This window comes from Hibiscus syriacus, unplaced genomic scaffold, assembly GCF_006381635.1.
Source record: "Hibiscus syriacus cultivar Baekdansim isolate YM2019G1 unplaced genomic scaffold, ASM638163v2 tig00112383_pilon, whole genome shotgun sequence".
Classification (NCBI taxonomy): domain Eukaryota; kingdom Viridiplantae; phylum Streptophyta; class Magnoliopsida; order Malvales; family Malvaceae; genus Hibiscus; species Hibiscus syriacus.
In genome coordinates, this window is record NW_024063319.1 from 329,316 (window position 1) to 350,647 (window position 21,332).

The 21,332-nt window shown below is 33.2% G+C and overlaps 1 long non-coding RNA gene across 1 annotated transcript; it reads right to left on the bottom strand.

Moving 5' to 3' along the window:
- Positions 1-88: 88 nt before the first annotated feature.
- On the bottom strand, positions 89-423 carry LOC120178834. Its single transcript, XR_005521554.1, has 3 exons — positions 399-423; positions 207-310; positions 89-124 (listed from the first exon to the last, which is right to left on the bottom strand). It is a non-coding gene; the product is annotated as an uncharacterized LOC120178834 (long non-coding RNA).
- Between the last annotated feature and the right edge of the window lie 20,909 nt (positions 424-21,332).

Here is a 21,332-nt window from a genome sequence, read left to right on the forward strand (position 1 = left end):
GAATTCATTGCCGTAGCGAGACACGAAGATCGCGCGTATCTCTTGAAGCTCGGGAAAATCTCCACACCTTGACGATGCGAAGAGCCAGCCAGAGATTGCCTCCTTGAGCTCATCGGGACAATCTCTGCAAATCAAATATAAAACTGAGGGTCATCAACAAAAACTGAAGAAAAAGAAGAGGAAATGATATTATGAAAGAAGCCTACTTTTCTTGCTCAATGAGATGGACTCTTTCAATCAGGAGATTACAATACCCTTCCAGGATACCAAAAACATACAACATATTTTGTTCCTTCACCACCTGCTCAACCTGTCCAAACAAACCTCGACAGTTTTAGCTCCAAACCATGAAGAAAACCGATACAGGAATGTTTACTTGGTACTTACTCTGTACTTACTCTAAGAAGAGCACGGTGTTGGGAAATAAACCGAGAACGAGTAATTTTCCTATAACTAGATTAGTGAGAATGCGAAATAAAAACGGAAAAATAATACCCGAAAATTTGATAACGGAGTTCAACCAATTGTGCTTACGTCTCCGGACTGCTGCAGATCTTTACTAAGAGAGAAAATTTACAGATGTTTACAAAACACTCACTACTCACAAGAAAACTCTCTAGTATTAGGAGAAAGAAATGATTTGAGATTTTGGGATGATTTTGAAGCTAAATGAGCTAGGTTATTTATAGTTGAAGCTTAGAGACTAATCTTTGAAAATACCCTAAAGTGCAATGACTAAAATGTAATTAACCATTGCTTAAATTAAAAAAAAATGGGCTGCCTAACTTTGAAAAATTAACAGCCCCATTAAATTCCCTTGTCAGCCGCCCCACGTGTTTTTTAGTTTCAATAATCTCCCACTTGAATACTGATTTTAATCTGTCTTCACACCTCGATCAATGCAGCAACATTTATGGTCTTATTATTCTAGCATGCCAACTGAATATGAACTCAACTTCAGTTTGTCCGTAGTCACCGTCTTTGTCAACATGTCTGTTGGATTTTGAGTTCCATTAATATTTTCCAGTTTTAAAATCCCATCTTCCAGAAGAGACCGGATAAAATGATATCGCAATTGTATGTGCTTTGTCCTGGAATGAAAAGACGGATTCTTTGCTAGATGAATAGCACTTTGACTGTCGCAATACAAAACATTGTTTTCTTGTTTCTTGCCTAACTCTTCCAAGAAACTTTGGAGCCAGACCATCTCCTTGCTAGTTTCCGTAACAGCGATATATTCTGCTTCAGTTGTGGAGAGAGCTACAATCTTCTGTAGTTGAGAAACCCAACTCACTGCAGTACCTCATAGAATATAGACATACCCTATAGTGCTTCTTCTGATGTCAACATTTTCGGCTAAGTCAACATCTACATAGCCTGTCAGTATCGTATCTCAACCTTTGAAATAAAGTGCTTTATTTGTAGTACCTCACAGATATATGAGGATCCATTTGACAGCTTCCCAGTGTATCTTGCTTGGATTATTCATGTACCTGCTAACAGCTCCCACTGCATGAGCAATATCTGGTCTGGTACAAACCATGACATACATTAGACTTCCAATTGCTGAGGCATACGACACCTTCACCATGTGTGCACATTCTTTCTCCGTCTTTGGTGACTGTTCTTTAGAGATTCTAAAATGAACACCTAAAGGTGTACTTACTGGTTTAGCATCTTGCATGTTGAACCTGGAGAGTACTTTCTTGATGTACTCAGCTTGTGATAACATCAAAGTCCCCGACTTTGTGTCTCTCTTAATCCTCATCCCAAGAATATGCTTTGCAGCGCCCAGATCCTTTATAGCAAACTGCTTCGACAATTTTTGCTTCAAGTTTATAATCCCTTGCATGTCTGAGCCTACAACGAGCATGTCATCAACATACAATAATAAAATAATGAAGTTGTTGTCGAACCTCTTGATGTAGAAACAATGATCTGCTTGGTATCTGGTAAAACCACTGCTACTCATGAAGCTATCGAACTTCTTGTACCACTGTCTAGGAGCTTGTTTTAAACCATACAAGCTCTTCTTTAACCTGTATACCAGGTTTTTCTTGCCTGTCTCTATGAAGCCTTCTGGCTACTTCATATAGATTTCTTCCTCCAAATCACCATGAAGGAAAGCTGTCTTCACATCTAACTGCTCAAGATGTAAATTCTCTGCAGCTACAATTTTCAACACCAGTCTGATTGTAGACATTTTACGATTGGAGAGAAAATTTCATTGTAGTCAATATCTTCTTTTTGCTGAAAACCTTTGATAACCAATCTTGCTTTGTAGCGTTTGCTCCCATCGCGCTCTTTTTTGATCCTGTAAATCCACTTGTTATGGAGCGCTTTCTTTCCTGGTGGTAATTCAGCTAATTCCCACGCCTGATTTGACATAAGTGAGTCCATATCATCTTTCATGTAAAACTCTCACTTGACTGAATCCTACACTTGTAATGATTCATCATAGCATTCTGGTTCACCATTGTCAGTCAGCAACAAGTAGTGCAAAGAAGGAGAATACCGTTGGGTTGGTTTAGGAATTCTGGAGGAACGTCTCAGTTTTGGTGTGCTTGGTTCTTCTTGAACTGCTTCAGGATTGATCTGAACATCATTTCTAGAAATCTCCTCGAACTCAGCAAATTCCTTTGTTTCAGCTTCAGTATTGGAGCTATTTGATTCTACAGTTGATCTGTCTTTGTACATCATATTCTCATTGAAAATGAAATCTCTGCTTCTGATGATCTTTTGATTTTCGTAGTCCCAAAATCGGTAACCGAACTCATCACCACCATAACCAACAAAGACACATTTGTTGGACTTGGCATCAAGTTTACTTCTTTCAGCAGAGTCTATGTGTACATAAGAAATACAACCAAACACTCTTAAGTGTGAAAGGTTTATTTCTTTCTTGCTCCAAACTTCCTCTGGTATTCTGCCATCCAAAGGAACTGAGGGCCCACGGCTGATCAGGTAAGCTGCAGTGTTGATAGCTTCAGCCCATAGAAATTTGGGCAATCCGACATGTATCCTTATGCTTTTGGCGCGTTCATTCAGAGTTCTGTTCATGCACTCTGCTACGCCATTCTGCTGCGGTGTCATGGAAACTGTTGTCTCCATCTTGATCCCATTGTTTGCGTAAAAATCTCTGAATCTTCTGTTTTTGTACTCTCCTCCATTGTCAGACCTTAACCACTTGACTTTCAAACCAGTCTCATTTTCCACCATGGCCTTCCATTTTCTGAAGGTATCAAAGACTTCTGATTTCTTCTTCAGAAAATAAACCCACACCTTCCTCGTAGAATCATCGATGAAGGTGACATAATATAATGAGCCTGCAAGAGATGGAACTGGAGATGGTCCCCATACATCAGTATAAACCAACTCTAACTTTTCTGCCTTGGGTGTCTTACCATTCTTTGCAAAACTAACTTTCTTTTATTTGCCAAAGATGCAATCCTCGTATAGTCTGACATCTACATTCTTTAGATCCGGTAGCTTCCCTTTTGATAAAAGTGTCTTCATCCCTTTCTCGCTCATATGGCCAAGCCTCTGGTGCCATAAGTTTGATTTTCCATCAACATCTGCTGTAACAATGGTATTCTCTAAGTTTGAGGTTACATAGAGAGTATCAGTCTTCTTACCACGAGCAATAACGAGTTCTCCTTTGGTAATCTTCCATTCACAGCCTGAAAAGGTTGTACTATAACCTTCTCCATCAAGCTTCTCCATCAAGCTGTCCAACAGAAATCAAATTTCTTTTGAGGCCGGGAATATGTCTCACTCCTTTCAGCTTCCAGGTGGTCTGGTTTGACAGCTTTAATCGGATGTCTCATTTTCCGACGATCTTCAAGGTTTCATCATAAGCTAGATGAACCTTCCCAAAATCACCACTAACATAGTTCTCCATGATTTCTCGGCATGGGGTGGAGTAGAAAGATGCCCCTAAATCCAAGATCCATGATTTAATCGCACTGTTGATGCTTAGAATCATGACATCACCTGTCTCCTCTGTCACGTTGGCAGATTCCTGTACGCCGATATTTTTTTTCGGTACTCGATAATCTCTTTTAAAGTGACCCTTCTTGCCGCAGTTATAACATGTAAAATATTTCTTTCCCGTTCTGGATTTGGATCTGCCACGATTTGAATTTCTTTCTGAAGTTCTCCCTCCAGACTCCGTGTGCAAGGCTGAGGAGGTTGATGCTTCACCCGATTCTCTCCGTCGAATTTCTTCACTCAATACCAGATCCCAAACATCGTCGAATTTTAATTTGTTGTTTCCCGACGAGCTGTTGACTGCTGTAACAATAGCATTCCAACTCTCTGGTAGAGATGATAAGAGAATTAAAGCTCGAACTTCATCATCGAATTCAATTTCCACTGAACTCAACTGGGTTGTGATTGTGTTGAGTTCATTTAGGTGTTGTGCCACCGATGCCCCTTTCGTCATCCGCAAATTGAATAATCGCCTCATCAAATGAACTTTGTTTGAGGCCGATGACTTCTCATACATACTGAAGAGAGCCTCCATAAGACACGTCGTGGTATTTTCCTTTGCTATGTTGAAAGAAACATTTCTGGACAACGTCAGTCGGATAACTCCGAGGGCTTGTCTGTCGAGAAGAGCCCAGTTTTCATTCTTCATGCCCTCTGGTTGCTTTCCTGAGAGATGTTGATATAGATTTTTATGGTACAAAAAATCTTCAATCTGCATCTTCCAAAAGCCAAAGTCCGCACCATCGAACTTTTCAATTTTCACATTCCCTTGATCTACAGCCATCGCTCCCACTCGAATCTGACTTCGTTTGGATCGTTTCTGACAATTCTTGAGAACCATCATGTATTAGAATACCCCCATCGACAAATTCGTATCGTCGATAAATTTTTCACTATTCACGAAATTCACTATTCATGTGAATAGTAATGAACAATAACCTTGCAAAAAATTGACAAAATTCACAATCAAAAGCTCTGATACCAGTTGTTTTGAAATAAACCGAGAACGAGTAATTTCCCTATAAACAGATTAGTGAGAATGCGAAATAAAAGCGGAAAAATAATACCAGAAAAATTGATAACAGAGTTCAGCCAATTGTGCCTACGTCTCCGGATTGCTGCAGATCTTTTACTAAGAGAGAAAATTTACAGATGTTTACAAAACATTCACTACTCACAAGAAATCTCTCTAGTATTGGGAGAAAGAAATGATTTGGGATTTTGGTATTATTTGGAAGCTAAATGAGCTAGGGTATTTATAGTTGAAGCTTAGGGACTAATCTTTGAAAATACCCTAAAGTGCAATGACTAAAATGTAATTAACCATTGCTTAAATTAAAAAAAATGGGCTGCCTAACTTTGAAAAATTAGCAGCCCCATTGAATTCCCTTGTCAGCCGCCCCACGTGTTTTTTACTTTCAACACACGGTCATGGTGTCCAAGTTGAAGGAGCTGGACGAGATCAGAACGAGCGAGGTTGCGGCGAGCCTCATACTGGTTCTTGAAAACGGAGAGATAGGAAATGGCGACACTGGTAACTGACTTGAACTTGGAGGGCTTGAAGCCTCTTCCGAGCAAGGCTTCAAGCTTCTTCCCCAAGAGACCTCGTTGAGGTTAGGGCTAGGCTTAGTATTGGTTGTGCCTTCTACGAGCAAGAGATGGCTGAATATTATGGGGATTGACTCACTGTTTACGTGTTTTCTTTTCTTAACACCCAAGTATTTTATTTTCCTTTTCTAAATGACACACAAATTGACATCTTATAATATTATAATATTACCTGTTAGATATATTTCGTTCTCGATGTTTGTTTGTCTTCTTTTTCTTATGATTTGATTAATGAAATTTCATTTTCTTTAATATAAAAAAAAATTTGATCACACATAAAGGCACATAAGCTTAGGAGATATGGTATCTCTTTTGACGTTTTTCAACTCTTTGAAAATTTATTTTCATAGCTATTTCTACCGCATCGTCAATAGTCTCAACTAGAGATTGGAATTAGAAATTCATTATAACAGGAGTTAAAATATTTTGTAATTTTCATAAATATAATTTTCTTTTAATTGAAGGGGCCTGATAAAGTTTTTTTAATGTATGTATATATATATATATAATATAGATATTAATTAACACTTAAAAAAGTAGCGGTGGCCAAGGCTCAAGGAAGTTCCACCATTTGTCCCAATCAATTAAAAATATTCACATCAATATTTTTTCATGTCATTTACATACATATATTTCATTTTTTTCAAATCAAATTTTTCATTAATGCTCATTTAAATTAAACTTAAATTTAGAGATCGTTTAATATCTTCATTATTGAAGATCCTTAGTGATTACAACAATGGAGCAGTAACTGATATAATCAAGCGGGCCACGGCCAAGACATGTAGCTATATCCATTTTCAGCAAAAGGTTCGAATGTTTTCTCTCGATATGTGTATTTGGATGAGGAAATACACTGTTAACGGACAAAATGAAGCGGTGCCGAGTAGACCAAGAATGCCGTTCAAGAAAGGGAGAAACATTGCCACAACTGTTATCGTTATCATATAGGCTGTTCACCATACAAGCCTGAAGGTGCTGAAAGTATAATCCCCAAACAATGGTCTACTTCCTTTTATGAAATTTTTGTTTGACCATTGGTTGAAGCACCAGTCTTCCACCTGTTTGAATATTGGTTGGCAGAATACCCGGAGGGAAAAAGAATTCTTATGCATGAAGGCCTGAACCTCAGCCTCATCTTCAACATTTAATTTTGTCCGCCCACATACATAGAGCTGGTAAGGATCGGGTAATCTGCATCCTGAGGTTTGGATCAGCATGTTTGTTTGACGTTGCATCGAGTCCTTAGGATGCAGATTACCTTTTCCTCACTGGAAATCCAAAGCTAGTACTTTTGTTTCAACTTTCAAACCCTAAGTAAAGAGGTAGTTGCTGTTGTGCTACGAGGAAGACTCCATCTCCATGGTAATCTATTTAAGCTTAAAACTGTTTCTCCTCCCGTTGTACAAACGATTTAATCTCATTTCTCTAATGTTTATGCGTCGGTTCTACTATTTATTGAGCCATTTGTAGGTTATAGTTTTTGAGCAGTGGAGTTTCTTCATGTAACCTGATAGCAATATGAATGTGGCTGAAAAATAAAATTCTAAAATCCCTAAATTTAAGTTTAATTTAAATTGTATTAATGGAATAAACTGATTTGAAAAATGAAATTCAAATATGTAAACAAAATAAAAAAAAAAACTCAGATATAAATATTTATAATTAATTGGGACCATTAATGATGATAAAAAATTAGCTGACCCTTATTCTCATATGTAATGGGATAAGGGGGAGGTAGGATAGTAGGCTGCTGCCCCCAATACCAGGTTGAGAGCAACTTCCGTGAAGACCTCCAAATTATGAATTGCCCTCCGTGGGACTCGATCCCACAACCCCAAAATTAAGAGTCTTGTGCTTTACCAACTGAACTGGACGAACAATTCATTAATGGTGATCAAAAGAGTCTATAAAATAATTTCTCGTCAAATTGTATTTTGTTCGGTTAAATAAAGTATACGACCCTCATTAAGAGAGATAGAAAAGGTTACACCATTGACAATTGCAACACGTGGGGAAACCAGCTTTCAAGTCGCAATCTTTATTTACATGTATGATTTACAGTTACATGTTAAAAATTATCACAAAAAAATATTGTTGTACTAAATACATATATGAATTAAACTATTATTTACACACTATTACTTTCAAATAAATTTTTGATTATATATATAATATTATATTCCGCATTACACAAGTATACAAATTTCTTATACATAGAAGCGTGCGTCGCTTGAGAAAAATGTGTGTTTTCTTCTTTGACGCTCCCCCAGTTGATATAATAAGTCACCAGTCCAAGGCGATCATCCTAGAAATATAAAGCTTATCAATGTACGCTATTACCGGGCGATCAGCTTCGATATACCTTCTCATTTTCTTTTCTGCTGTATAATATGCAAATATATACATGTATACACACATGCATTCAGTGGCAGATTGATAACATAAAAATTTTAAATAGGTTGGGTATAAATAAAATTTTACGGTGGACACGATAAATTTCAGGGTAGAAACAATCAACAAAATAAGTAACTAATCAAAGAAAATTCAGATTTCAAAACGAGCACGTGCCCACCCTCCCTAAGTTGTGGCTCCACCACTGCATACATTTATTAAAGATTATTTGTCAGCTAAATTTTAACTAATGTCATAAATATAAAGAAAAATATTATATGTTACTATATTTTGATCTACATTATAATTAGTAATCAAATTAGATTTAACGATTACAATTTATTTAGTATTTAAGTTTATTTGATAATTGTAGGGAAGAAGTTTCATAGAAGAAGCTTCTTGACAATCATGTATTTGATTCTATAAATATATGGTAAATCTTAACTTTTAGAATAATGTGAAAAAAAAATATTTTGGAGAGATGTAATTCTTTATGATCTTTGTAACTTTTAGAGTTTATGTTATAGAAATGTGTTTTGTAGGGATGTTGGAATAGTATTTTAGGATATACCAATTTTGAGTATATATACAAGGTTTGTTATACATGTGATATCATATATTTTATTCTCTTGATTTTTAAGTTTATAGTGAATAATTGTTCTTTTCATCAGCGAATGTAAGTAAAGATTGAACCACATTAAGTTTTGTTTTTTTCGTATATTTTATTTTATATTGATTCGTATTGATTGTAATTCTGCTTACGAATTTCTAGCATTTATTATTATATCCTTGGTAGAACTTACCAGTTTCGTTGAGCTTCAAGAGGAGTTCCTCCCTTGTTGGAAGAGTATACATTCCTGCAGAAACAGCAGTCCTGACGGTCCACGTGTGGTATGGTGCACACACTTGAGCATAAGCTGCTGATGCAGCATTCTTTAAAGAGAAATCACTGCAATTTGGAACCAAAAGCCAAAATTTGTGACGTGAGACAGGGCAGTTGCTTATTATTACTGTGTGTTAACATCAAGAGTGAAGGGCAAAATATAGTCGGACGACACGAATTCTTCGAATAAAGCGCTGATGAGGTCGAGGCCTTGTCGGACTCGACGCAGGTTACGCGAATGGCTTCCTGGTGTTCTCACCGTGTGGTTAGCGACTTCGAGATCAAGCACATCGTCTAAGGTGTCGAATCTCTTGGATGCCTCCACAAGATCATGTACCTGGTGAAATCACAAGACACCGGACCTTGATGAAATGCTGCATTTGCATATGGAGACTACCTAATAACATGTCTCAAACTGCCTACAAATGTGCAAGGACAACAAAATTAAAAAGATGAACCTTGGCGATGTACTCCAACTCGACGAATTTGAAGGCGAGGCCGAGGCAGCTGAACAGAACAGAAACCAAAGAACATGCTTCACATCAACGCCGTTGATAAAGTAATGCGACAGTTTGCATCGCATCAGCTGATTCCTATGCAAATCGTTGATATGGACGCGCTCCATATCATTGATACGCGTGGGAAACATACCAAAAATTGGCCAATGAAGCACGCTTACTACATCGAGCTATAGAATCAGCATCAACTATCGGTCCCCCGTTACGACATTACACCGCTGGACCTAGATTTTGACCATTCTTGTAACATCTCAAACTACGGGTTAGTGATTAAATTGTAAAATTTCAGAATTTGGTGATTAAAGTGGAAAAGTTGAATAGTTCAATGAATTATTTAAGAATATTTCCTGAAAGTTGTTAGTAATTATCAAAGGAATTAAAGGGCAAAATGGTCATTTGACAAGAAATATATTTTTTCCTATTATATGAATGAATCATGTGGGGGGGGGGGAAGAGTTATCTTCTTCTTCTTCTTGCTTTCTTCTTCTCCATTGTGGACTTCAAGAGCAAAGGTAAGATTTCTTAATTTTTTATTATTAGTTGAATTTTAAGTTGGGTTTTGATTATTAGATGATAATTAAGCTTAAGGAAAGCTTAAGTTATCTTAAAATCAAAAGATAAAGGAGTTATGATAGATTAAAGAAAATAGGTTTTTAAGTGAATTTTTGGAAAAGAGTTGATAAGTTGAATTTGAAACTAAATTTGACTTGTCATCAACCTAATTAAGAAATATGAAGTGATAGAATTGAATTTAGAGTATATTGAAAATTGGGTATGATTATTGATTTTTATATAGAGAAGAGAATTTTGAGGTTTGATATGTGATAAAAGAGTAGAAATTGGTTTAAGTATGTATATTTGAATTAAGAATATGAAAGGGAATGAAACATGAAGAATTGAAGTTGTAAGTAGTGAATTTTCGTGCATGAACAGTGATTTCTGGGCATGTGCATCGATACACTATGAGTGTGTACCGATGCACAATGATAAATTTTGAAGATGCATCGATACATTAAGGAGTGCATCGATGCATGGGAATTTCGAAGCTATTATGTGTACCGATGCACCCATAGTGCATCGATACACCCCTAAAGGAAAAATGGAATTTTGGTTCATTAATTTAGCTTGAGTTATTAACATCAAGTTATAAGGTTAAGGCTTCTAATAATCGTCTTGAAATTTATGTTATGTAGATATCGAGCTTAAACGAGTTACGGAACAATCGAAAAGTTATGATCGAATTAATGCAAGGCTAAGGTGAGTGCAATTTATTTTGTACTTAGTTTCTTGAACAAACATTGGCTTTCGATGAGCAAATGATGGAGTTACTATGGTAAGAAGTAACTTTTAAAATGTTATGTGATTATTATGTGTGTGTATATAGAAATATATATATATATATATATATATATATATATGTGTGTGTGTATGTATATATATATATATATATTCTTATATGCTACACGATTTACATGAAATTGCACTAATGATATAGGTGATGTATTGGAAACATATGATAACAAGAGATGATATGATTTGTATGATGTATGAATTCATGATTAAAGACATGTTTGAATATAATTTGTATGCATTATATGTTATGTGAACATAAGAGGATAGAGCATGTTATAATAGGTGATATATATGTTTATGTTAATCCATGCAAAGTGATATGAGCTATGTGACATATGAATATGAATTCATATGAAAAGTGACATGAATTACATGAAATTAAACTATATGATTATATGCACATGTGATATGTGATCATAAGAGCAATGATATGAGTACATGAATATATGAAACAAAAGAAAAAAGCACATGTTATATAATACGAGAGCTATAGGTATAGTTGGCATGCCAAGAGTCGAGGGTCTACGTGGTCCTTCGGGACATATACAGTGGTCCTTCGGGACAAATACATAGGTCCTTCGGGACAAATTTCATATGCCACTCAGTGGGACTTATACGAGCTGTGGTGACAGCATTAGTGCACAACCTCAATGTACTCACATACCTTCAGTTCTCAACAGTGTACATGGTCTAATAAAGAGATTAAATATAATATATACGATGCATATGCTTTTGATGATATGAAATGTTACAAGAATTATATGATGATGTATATTTCTATATGATATGAATTGTATGGAATGACATATGTGTGTTATGAGTCATTGTATCTGTTATAAGAATAAGACATAATATATATGATAAGAACATAAGAGATTATATGAACATGAGATAAGAAATATGAATGATAATAGTGTATGAATATGATAGAGATCATGATAATACTGGCATATGTACATGTATGTATTCTGTTATGTGAGATGTTTTATGATTTTTATTATATGTTTATATGTCTCACTAAGTCATCGACTTAGCGTGTGATTGTTTAACACGTAGGTTTGGAAAGCGAAAAGAGAAGTAAAGAGGAACAAGACAGGTCAGTTCTCCTTACCGAAGATCAGATCAGAAATGTAGATCAAATTATATGTATTTTGTTAGAAAGAATTTAGTTGGCATGTAATAAAAAGGATTTGTATTAGAAACGCTCTAATCGAGTTTTATAATTTTTAACGTATTTATGTAAATGTAACTGCATACCGATGAAATGTTATATTTTTATGAATTTATATGTACTTTTACGAAATTGCTGTAGCAGTACTGTAACAGTGCATAGATGCACTGTAGCAGTGCATCGATGCATAAATTAGATTCGAATTTTTTCACTGTTTATGACACTGTTCATAAAACGTATATTTTCTTAAATTGGTTATAAGAAATATAATTCAACGATATATTATCGTATTTTCTTAAAAAGAGTTCAAATATTTGGATATTTTGTAAGAATATCATTTTTAAAAGTCAATGTGACATCTCGGACTCGTATTCGGGTCGGATACGGGTTGGGGTGTTACATTTAATGGTAACAGAGCTACGGTTTAGCCGATTCTAGGTTAAAAACGAAGTCAAAAGTGTTTTAAAAAGTATACATACCAACATAAAGTGAAAAATTTTCTTATATGATAATGTAAGGAGTATACTGTCTTGTAAATAGAGTTAAATTATTATGTTATATTAGATGTATGATCATAAGAGTTTCCAAAGTGAAGCATAAGGCAATAGACTGAAGGTAATAACATTCACCTGCCTTGGCCAGGTAGGGAGAAGAGCAAAAACCTCAGGGAGTGCCTGTACAAGATTAGAGAATATTTAATGATGTTAAATAATATTATGATCTATTTTCAATTTTATACTGCTATAATTCATAGAATGAATGTATTGAAAAGAGTTGAGAGCACCCGAGTTCAAGAATGAAATTTAAAGAAGGTTATGTTGTTACAGACCTTTGGATAAATGATATGAAGAAAATGTTAGAAAGTTTTCATTTCTCCAATGTGGAGAAGTTAAATTGAGTAGTTCCGTTACTACGTGAGCAAGCTAGAGTATAATGGACAAATGTCACCATAAGAATATTAAAAGATCAAGTGATTTGGTTATTGTTTGTAGAAGAGTTCAAGAATAAATACATGGATGGCCAGTTCATAAGACAAATGAAATTAGAATATACGAGCATGAAGTAAGGGAATTACACATACATGTGTATGAGTATAAGTTTAATAAGTTAAGTAGATTGATTGCTGAGATGATTCTGATTAAGAAGGATAAGAATGATACATCTGATTGGTTGTTTGGGGTTTGCGCCTTAAAATTTTTTACTGGTTTTGAAATTTTTCTCATTTTAAGAAATGGTTAATCGTGTTAAAGCTCTAGCAAGAGCTCAGAATGAAAGGTGTGGAGAACAAAAATATCAGATGATTAAGAGAATTAGTGCTTTATAGAGTTAAGCACCATCAAAGAAAGGTAGAGATTTTGGTTTTCAACTGTAAACCAGATATGAATTATTTATTCTCCGCCAGAGAATAATGCCAATAAGTTCTAACGGATTGGAAATTATAGTATTAAAGGAACTTTATCATTCTGAATAGAATAGTTTCTTTACAACATGGACAGGATAAAGTGGAGAAGATGGATGTTAATTGGAGAATATTAAAAGATCAAGGAATGCTTTAAGAATATTTATATCAATGATCAGTTATAAGACAAAGGTAAATGGCATGGTTGAATTCGAATCAAAGGAATTGTATTATGGATAAATGACAATGAAGGTTTGATAATTGAAGGAAATAGCGAATGAATTATTTTGACTGAATATATATATATATGGATAGTTTGATGAGGGTTTATGTTTTGATTGAAAGAAATAAGTTGAATAATAAAGTAGTGTGATAATGAATGTATTAAGTTAAAGGATTTGTATGTTTGACGGAAACAAATGATTGATACAAAAGTTAAAAGGATAAAGAGGGATAAGTATAAATGATATGAAAAGAATACAAAAGCATAAGGGAAAAAGGTAATGAAAAAATAAAAGTAATGAAGTGAAGTTTATGATAGCACGAAAGATATATTGAAGAGGTGATATGCAAAAAGGAATAGTAGATGTGTAAATAGTATGGCGTATAAGCAAGAGTGTGGATATGATAAGGGATTTGCATTATAGATGGCAAGAGTTAGCGATGGCTAACAAAATTATATGATGGAAATGTATTGGATTTATAAGATATTGTTAAGTTATGATAATCAAATATGAAGTGGATCCGGATACAGTTGTATATTTTAATTATGTAATGTGATGTAGTGAAGGAGATAAGGAATTGAATGTTCAAGAGAATATATAGAGTAATAGAAAAGTTTAAGAATAAGTATGTCGGTGAACAATTTATAAGACAAAGAAAGTTACAACGTTTGATTTTGAAACATATGAAAAATATTGTGTATGTGTAAGAGTCCAAGTTTGAAAAGTTGAGTAAGATATAGTTGAGGAAAATTTCGATTGAAAAGAAGGTATATGATTGAGTTGATAAGGGTTGTACCCTAGATTAAAAGTTAAGGATTTCGTTCAGAAAATTAAATGCGCAACTTGATAATGTTAGAGGATCTCCTCTATTCTAAAGTGAAAAGGTTAGATGAAATAATTTAGTTGCTATGCAGTTGAGCTAAAATATGGTAAATAAATGTTATAATGGGAATAATGGAAGATTCATGGATATGAATATTGTTTCGGAAAAAGTTTAAGAAATAGGTACGTAGGTGATTATTTTATAAGATGGAAGACGTTGAAATGTTGAGTGTGAATAAAGAAAATTACATGGTGTATGAGAATAAATGTGGATTTGATAAGTTAAGTAAGCTATTGTTGGGATAAATTCGATTGAAAGGGGTATATGATTAATTAATTAGGGCATGTGCCCTAGATTGAACAATTGATATTTACTAACTGTGATAGTAAAGGTGATAGAGTTATAAGATTGAAAGAAAAGATAAAGTGAGTAAATTAAGTATGATATGGTTTTGAATATGGTTATGTATTTGGATCATATAGATATGATAAAGGCAAAGAGAAGAGTATTTACAAGTTTAAATGGAACTTTGAGGAAGAAAAAAATACAGGTACAAGAGATGGTAAAAAAAAAAAGATTCTGTGTAAGTAAAGGGGATTATCAAAGTTACGAAGATGCGATGAAGATCAGTAATAGGAAAAGAGTATGTGAACATGAATGAAAAGATGTGATCTATGTATAAGGAGATTTTTATTTTAAAAGAATAATGAAATAAAGAAATGAAAGGATGAAGTATAAATGATCAGATGTGATAAAGGTTATATGAAAGTTTAGATGATAAGTTCGATATAGAAATATGAAAAGTGTGCAAGGTGATGTGAAAAGATTGTTTGATTCTATAAATTATGTGTTTACTCACAATTAAAGAAGATTTAAGGTTATGTTCTTTGTCAAGTAAATATAGTCAAAGAAATGAAGAATGATTTATATGTATTAAAGAAGTTTTAGAGGCAATCAAGTAAGGATGGAGTAAAAGTTTGGTTATTGTTGCTAGGCAATTAAAAAATATTTATGAGGAATTTGATTGATTTATGATGTTAAGTAATGAGAATAGAGATTTTTATATAATGAGTGACATTATATGGATTTTAGAAAGGTCAAAGGACAATGCATAATTGAAGAAAATAAAATACAGACATGGATTGGGTTCTTTGAAATTGAAGGCAAATCATTGACTATAAATTGTGAAGGAATAAAGTTGTGAAAGCAACATAAGAACATTAAAAGATATGTTCTTGCTGATATGTACAATGAAAATTTGAGGACGAATTCTCTTAAAAGGAGGGGAGATTTGTAACATCCCAAACTACGGGTTAGTGATTAAATTGTAAAATTTTAGAATTTGGTGATTAAAGTGAAAAAGTTGAATAGTTCAATGAATTATTTAAGAATATTTCCTGAAAGTTGTTAGTAATTATCAAAGGAATTAAAGGGCAAAATGGTCATTTGATAAGAAAGATATTTTTTCCTATTACATGAATGAATCATGTGGGGGGGGGGGAAGAGTTATCTTCTTCTTCTTCTTGCTTTCTTATTCTCCACCATGGACTTCATGAGCAAAGGTAAGATTTCTTAATTTTTGATTATTAGCTGAATTTTAAGTTGGGTTTTGATCATTAGATGATAACTAAGCTTAAGGAAAGCTTAAGTTATCTTAAAATCAAAAGATAAAGGAGTTATGATAGATTAAAGAAAATGGGTTTTTAAGTGAATTTTTGGAAAAGAGTTGATAAGTTGAATTTGAAACTAAATTTGACTTGTCATCAACCTAATTAAGAAATATGAAGTGATAGAATTGAATTTAGAGTATATTGAAAATTGGGTATGATTATTGATTTTTATATGGAGAATAGGATTTTGAGGTTTGAGATGTGATAAAAGAGTAGAAATTGGTTTAAGTATGTATATTTGAATTAAGAATATGAAAGGGAATGAAACATGAAGAATTGAAGTTGTAAGTAGTGAATTTTCGTGCATGAACAGTGATTTCTAGGCATGTGCATCGATACACTATGAGTGTGTACCGATGCACTATGATAAATTTTAAAGATGCATCGATACATTAAGGAGTGCATCGATGCATGGGAATTTTGAAGCTATTATGTGTACCGATGCACCCATAGTGCATCGATACACCCATAGTGCATCGATACACCCCTAAAGGAAAAATGGAATTTTGGTTCATTAAATTAGCTTGAGTTATTAACATCATGTTATAAGGTTAAGGCTTCTAATAATCGTCTTGAAATTTATGTTATGTAGATATCGAGATTAAACGATTTACAGAACAATCGAATAGTTAGGATCAAATCAAAGCAAGGCTAAGGTGAGTGCAATTTATTTTGTACTTAGGTTCTTGAACAAACATTGGCTTTCGATGAGCAAATGATGGAGTTACTATAGTAAGAAGTAACTTTTAAAATGTTATGTGATTATTATGTGTGTGTATATAGAAATGGATATATATATATATATATTCTTATATGCTACATGATTTACATGTTTACATGAAATTGCACTAGTAATATAGGTGATGTATTGGAAACATATGATAACAAGAGATGATATGATTTGTATGATGTATGAATTCATGATTAAAGACATGTTTGAATATAATTTGTATGCATTATATGTTATGTGAACATAAGAGGATAGAGCATGTTATAATAGGTGATATATATGTTTATGTGAATCCATGCAAAGTGATATGAGCTATGTGACATATGAATATGAATTCATATGAAAAGTGACATGAATTACATGAAAGTAAACTATGTGATTATATGCACATATGATATGTGATCATAAAAGCAATGATATGATTACATGAATATATGAATCAAAAGAAAAATACCCATGTTATATAATACGAGAGCTATAGGTATAGTTGGCATGCCAAGAGTCGAGGGTCTACGTGGTCCTTCGGGACATATACAGTGGTCCTTCGGGACAAATACATAGGTCATTCAGGACAAATTTCATATGCCACTCAGTGGGACTTATACGAGCTGTGGTGACAACATTAGTGTACAACCTCAATGTACTCATATACCTTCAGTTCTCAACAGTGTACATGAGCTAATAAAGAGATTAAATATAATATATACGATTTATATGCTTTTGATGATATGAAATGTTACAAGAATTATATGATGATGTATTTTTCTATATGATATGAATTGTATGGAATGACATATGTGTGTTATGAGTCATTTTATCTGTTATAAGAATGAGACATAATATATATGATAAGAACATAAGAGATTATATGAACAAGAGATAAGAAATATGAATGATAATAGTGTATGAATATGATAGAGATTATGATAATACTGGCATATGTACATGTATGTATTCTGTTATGTGAGATGTTTTATGATTTTTATTATATGTTTATATGCCTCACTAAGTCATCAACTTAGCGTGTGATTGTTTAACACGTACGTTTGGAAAGCGAAAAGAGAAGTAAAGAGGAACAAGACAGGTCATTTCTCCTTACCGAAGATCATATCAGAAATGTAGATCAAATTATATGTATTTTGTTAGAAAGAATTTTGTTGGTATGTAATAAAAAGGATTTGTATTAGAAACGCTCTAATCGAGTTTTATAATATTTTTAACGTATTTATGTAAATGTAATTGCATACTGATGAAAGGTTATATTTTTATGAATTTATATGTATTTTTACGAAATTACTATTGCAGTACTGCAGCAGTGCATCGATGCATAAATTAGATTCAAATTTTTTCACTGCTCATGGCACTCTTCATGGTACTGTTCATGGTACTATTCATCACTGTTCATACAGTGTTGTTCACTATTCATAAAACGTATATTTTCTTAAATTGGTTATGACAAATATAATTCAACAATATATTATCGTATTTTCTTAAAAAGAGTTCAAATAGTTGGATATTTTGTAAGAATATCGTTTTTAAAAGTCAATATGACATCTCGGACTCGTATTCGGGTCGGATACGGGTTGGGGTGTTACAATTCTCCCTATCTCCGAAATAACGGAGCAAATGGGAAACATATCTCACGACACTGTAAGAGAGGGGATAATGAGAACATCATCAAGCCACATGTGTTAAGTCCAAGAAGAAAGCATCGTCGTCGTCGTCTTCTGCTTCAACATCTGCAGCTGAAGATTACTATTATGCATCTCAGGCTAGTTTCGACTTCTATCTTTCATATCATACTTCAACCGAGACTCGACCGACTTGGGTTGGAGGTTCATGGGATACACTACAATTCACTCAAGTATCTTCGACAAAATATGCGGTTGCGGGTGAGTGGGATCTCACGACACCGTAAGAGAGGGGATAATGAGAACATCATCAAGCCACACGCGTTAAGTCCAAGAAGAAAGCATCGTTGTCGTCGTCTTCTGCTTCAACATCTGCAGCTAAAGATTACTATTATGCATCTCAGGCTAGTTTCGACTTCTATTTCCATATCATACTTCAACCGAGACTCGACCGATTTGGGTTGGAGGTTCATGAGATACACTGCAATTCACTCAAGCATCTTCGACAAAATATGCGGTTGCGGGTGAGTGGGATCATATCCTATATGATGAACAAAGTAGCAGCCAAGTTGAATCAGTTACGGCAATGATGGTGTCAAATACCATAAGCCCATCACCGTATTTCGAATGTGAATATCAGAGTGTGTTAAGTACACTTCCTCGGCAAGATGAAGACGACGACGACGATCATCAACGCCTACAACCCTGGCGTATTCAACGAGCCCCGCACCATTATCATTCGACAACTCTTAGGCATCGTAATTTTTCTATTTTTTTGTAAACAATTTATTTTTTGATTAATAGATAATTTTGTAATTTTTCTATAAATAATTTATATTTTGATTATTTATTTACTTTGTATTTATTAAAATATAAATAAATTTATTTTTCTTTTAATTTTAATTTTTTTAAAATTTTATTCGGCCCATATGTCCGTTGACCAATGGCTAAAAAACGATTATTTTTTTAACCTTTAATGTTTTAAAATTTAAAAAAATATAATTTTTTGTAATTTATATTTTTTGAAATTAAAAAAATTAATTTTAATAGAGGTTACGAGTCGCATTAAGGACATTAAAATAATGACTCACCTGGGATCCACTCTTCGGAGACCATTAAAAATAATATTCAAAGAAATTCTTCACCTCGAGATAACGAGTTCAATATCCACTATAACTTTTCTATATTTTCCAAAAATAAATTAGGCTACCCTAAAATCCAAAATAATAAACACGCATGAGTATTGGGCCAAAAAAAACCCGTAAACAAATCCCTATCGCTTTACTAGACAAGTCTAAAACTGACAAGACCAAATTTCCATATACCTCAAGACGAATTCAGGCAAAAAATAAATTATGTTTAATATCATTGAATTTTTCATATTAACTTGTTTATATTACTAAACTTTTAATGTTATCAATTATAGTATTAAAATTCAGTTTTATATTTAATTATATCACTCTACTAGAAAATGCAGTGTCAAAAAATTAAATTATCTAAAAATTTAATAGTAAACCAATATATCCTTAAAATTTAGTGTCTAAAGCAACGTTATTTTAGAGATTAAAACAGTAGTACCAAAATAATGTTATTTTAATGTGACAGACTACGTCAACAATAATTAGTCATGTTATCTTCCCATTATCGATGTAACAATAAAATGACATAATTGAATATGAAACAAAAATTTAATATTATAATTTATAAAATATAAGTTCAATGAATAAATAAGACATCAAACAAAGTTAGGTGGTATCTCATGTTGTTTACCCTAAAATAGACCAAGCTTTGATGCTCGATTGATTTAGTATATGATTGTGCTACTTTTGTAGGCCGGTTAAGGAATCTCTTGTCTTTCTAGCTTTTGCTTGGTTTTTTTTTTGTTAGGTAAAATATTTCATATACCATTTAATTTTATGTGATATATAGTTTATATTATTAAATTTTTAATTTCTCTAATTATTGTAATAAACTTTGGTCTTAATGTCACTGCGTCATTAAATTTTAATAGCACAATAATATGGGTAAATTTTTTTATCATTGCGATGATGTGGATAAAATGAAGTCATTTTAGTGTGTATATTGATACCCAAATTAGTGTCGTTTTAAGCACTAAACATTAAGTGTAAATCGATTTTGCTGCTAAACTTTAAAAAGGTTCAATTTTTTACACAATTTTTCTGGTTGTCGATGACAACCAATTATCGCCTGTGATCGGTCATTTTTCGCAACAAGATTGATATCAAAATGTTTGTATTTCACTCATCTTTCTTCTCATATGATAAGATAAAAATTCATTTAAAGATTTGACGTGCTAATACTCTAATCTCCTATTACGACCATTCGACGAGGCTAGTTTTGAAGTATATTATTTGTGTTCTTGAAATAATGCTTTTCATTGTTCAGAGTCTTGAACAAACACCCCAAAAACCTCAAATCTAAGAGAGCCCCAAACTCCTAAAAATTATGATTTTTTTGTTTAATTTTGTCGATTTTAAGTAGGTTTCATGGAAAATCAATCATAGGAAAATTAAGAGGTAAAATACGAACGTTTTTGTACCAATCTTTTAACGAAAGACAATTGTTGATGGTGATTGGCTACTAGAGGGGCTAAAAAAATATAGTGCCAAAAAGTGAATTGTTTAAAAGTTTAATAGAAAAATCGGTACATCTTTAAAGTTTAGTGTCTAAAACGATGTTGTTTTGTCTATATCATCACACAGTTTAGATTTTAACATCCAGTGCATAATTAAAGCCAAAACCAAATTTTAATGTTATAATTGAATAAATTAAAAGTTTAATGGTATAAATGATACACCACCTAAAGTTCAATGATGTCTAGTGTAATTTACCCTTTTCGTTATAAAAAGAAGGGTAAATTACAATCACTTTTGTTAATTTTTTTAAACGTATGATCACTCAATCTAAAAAAGATTGA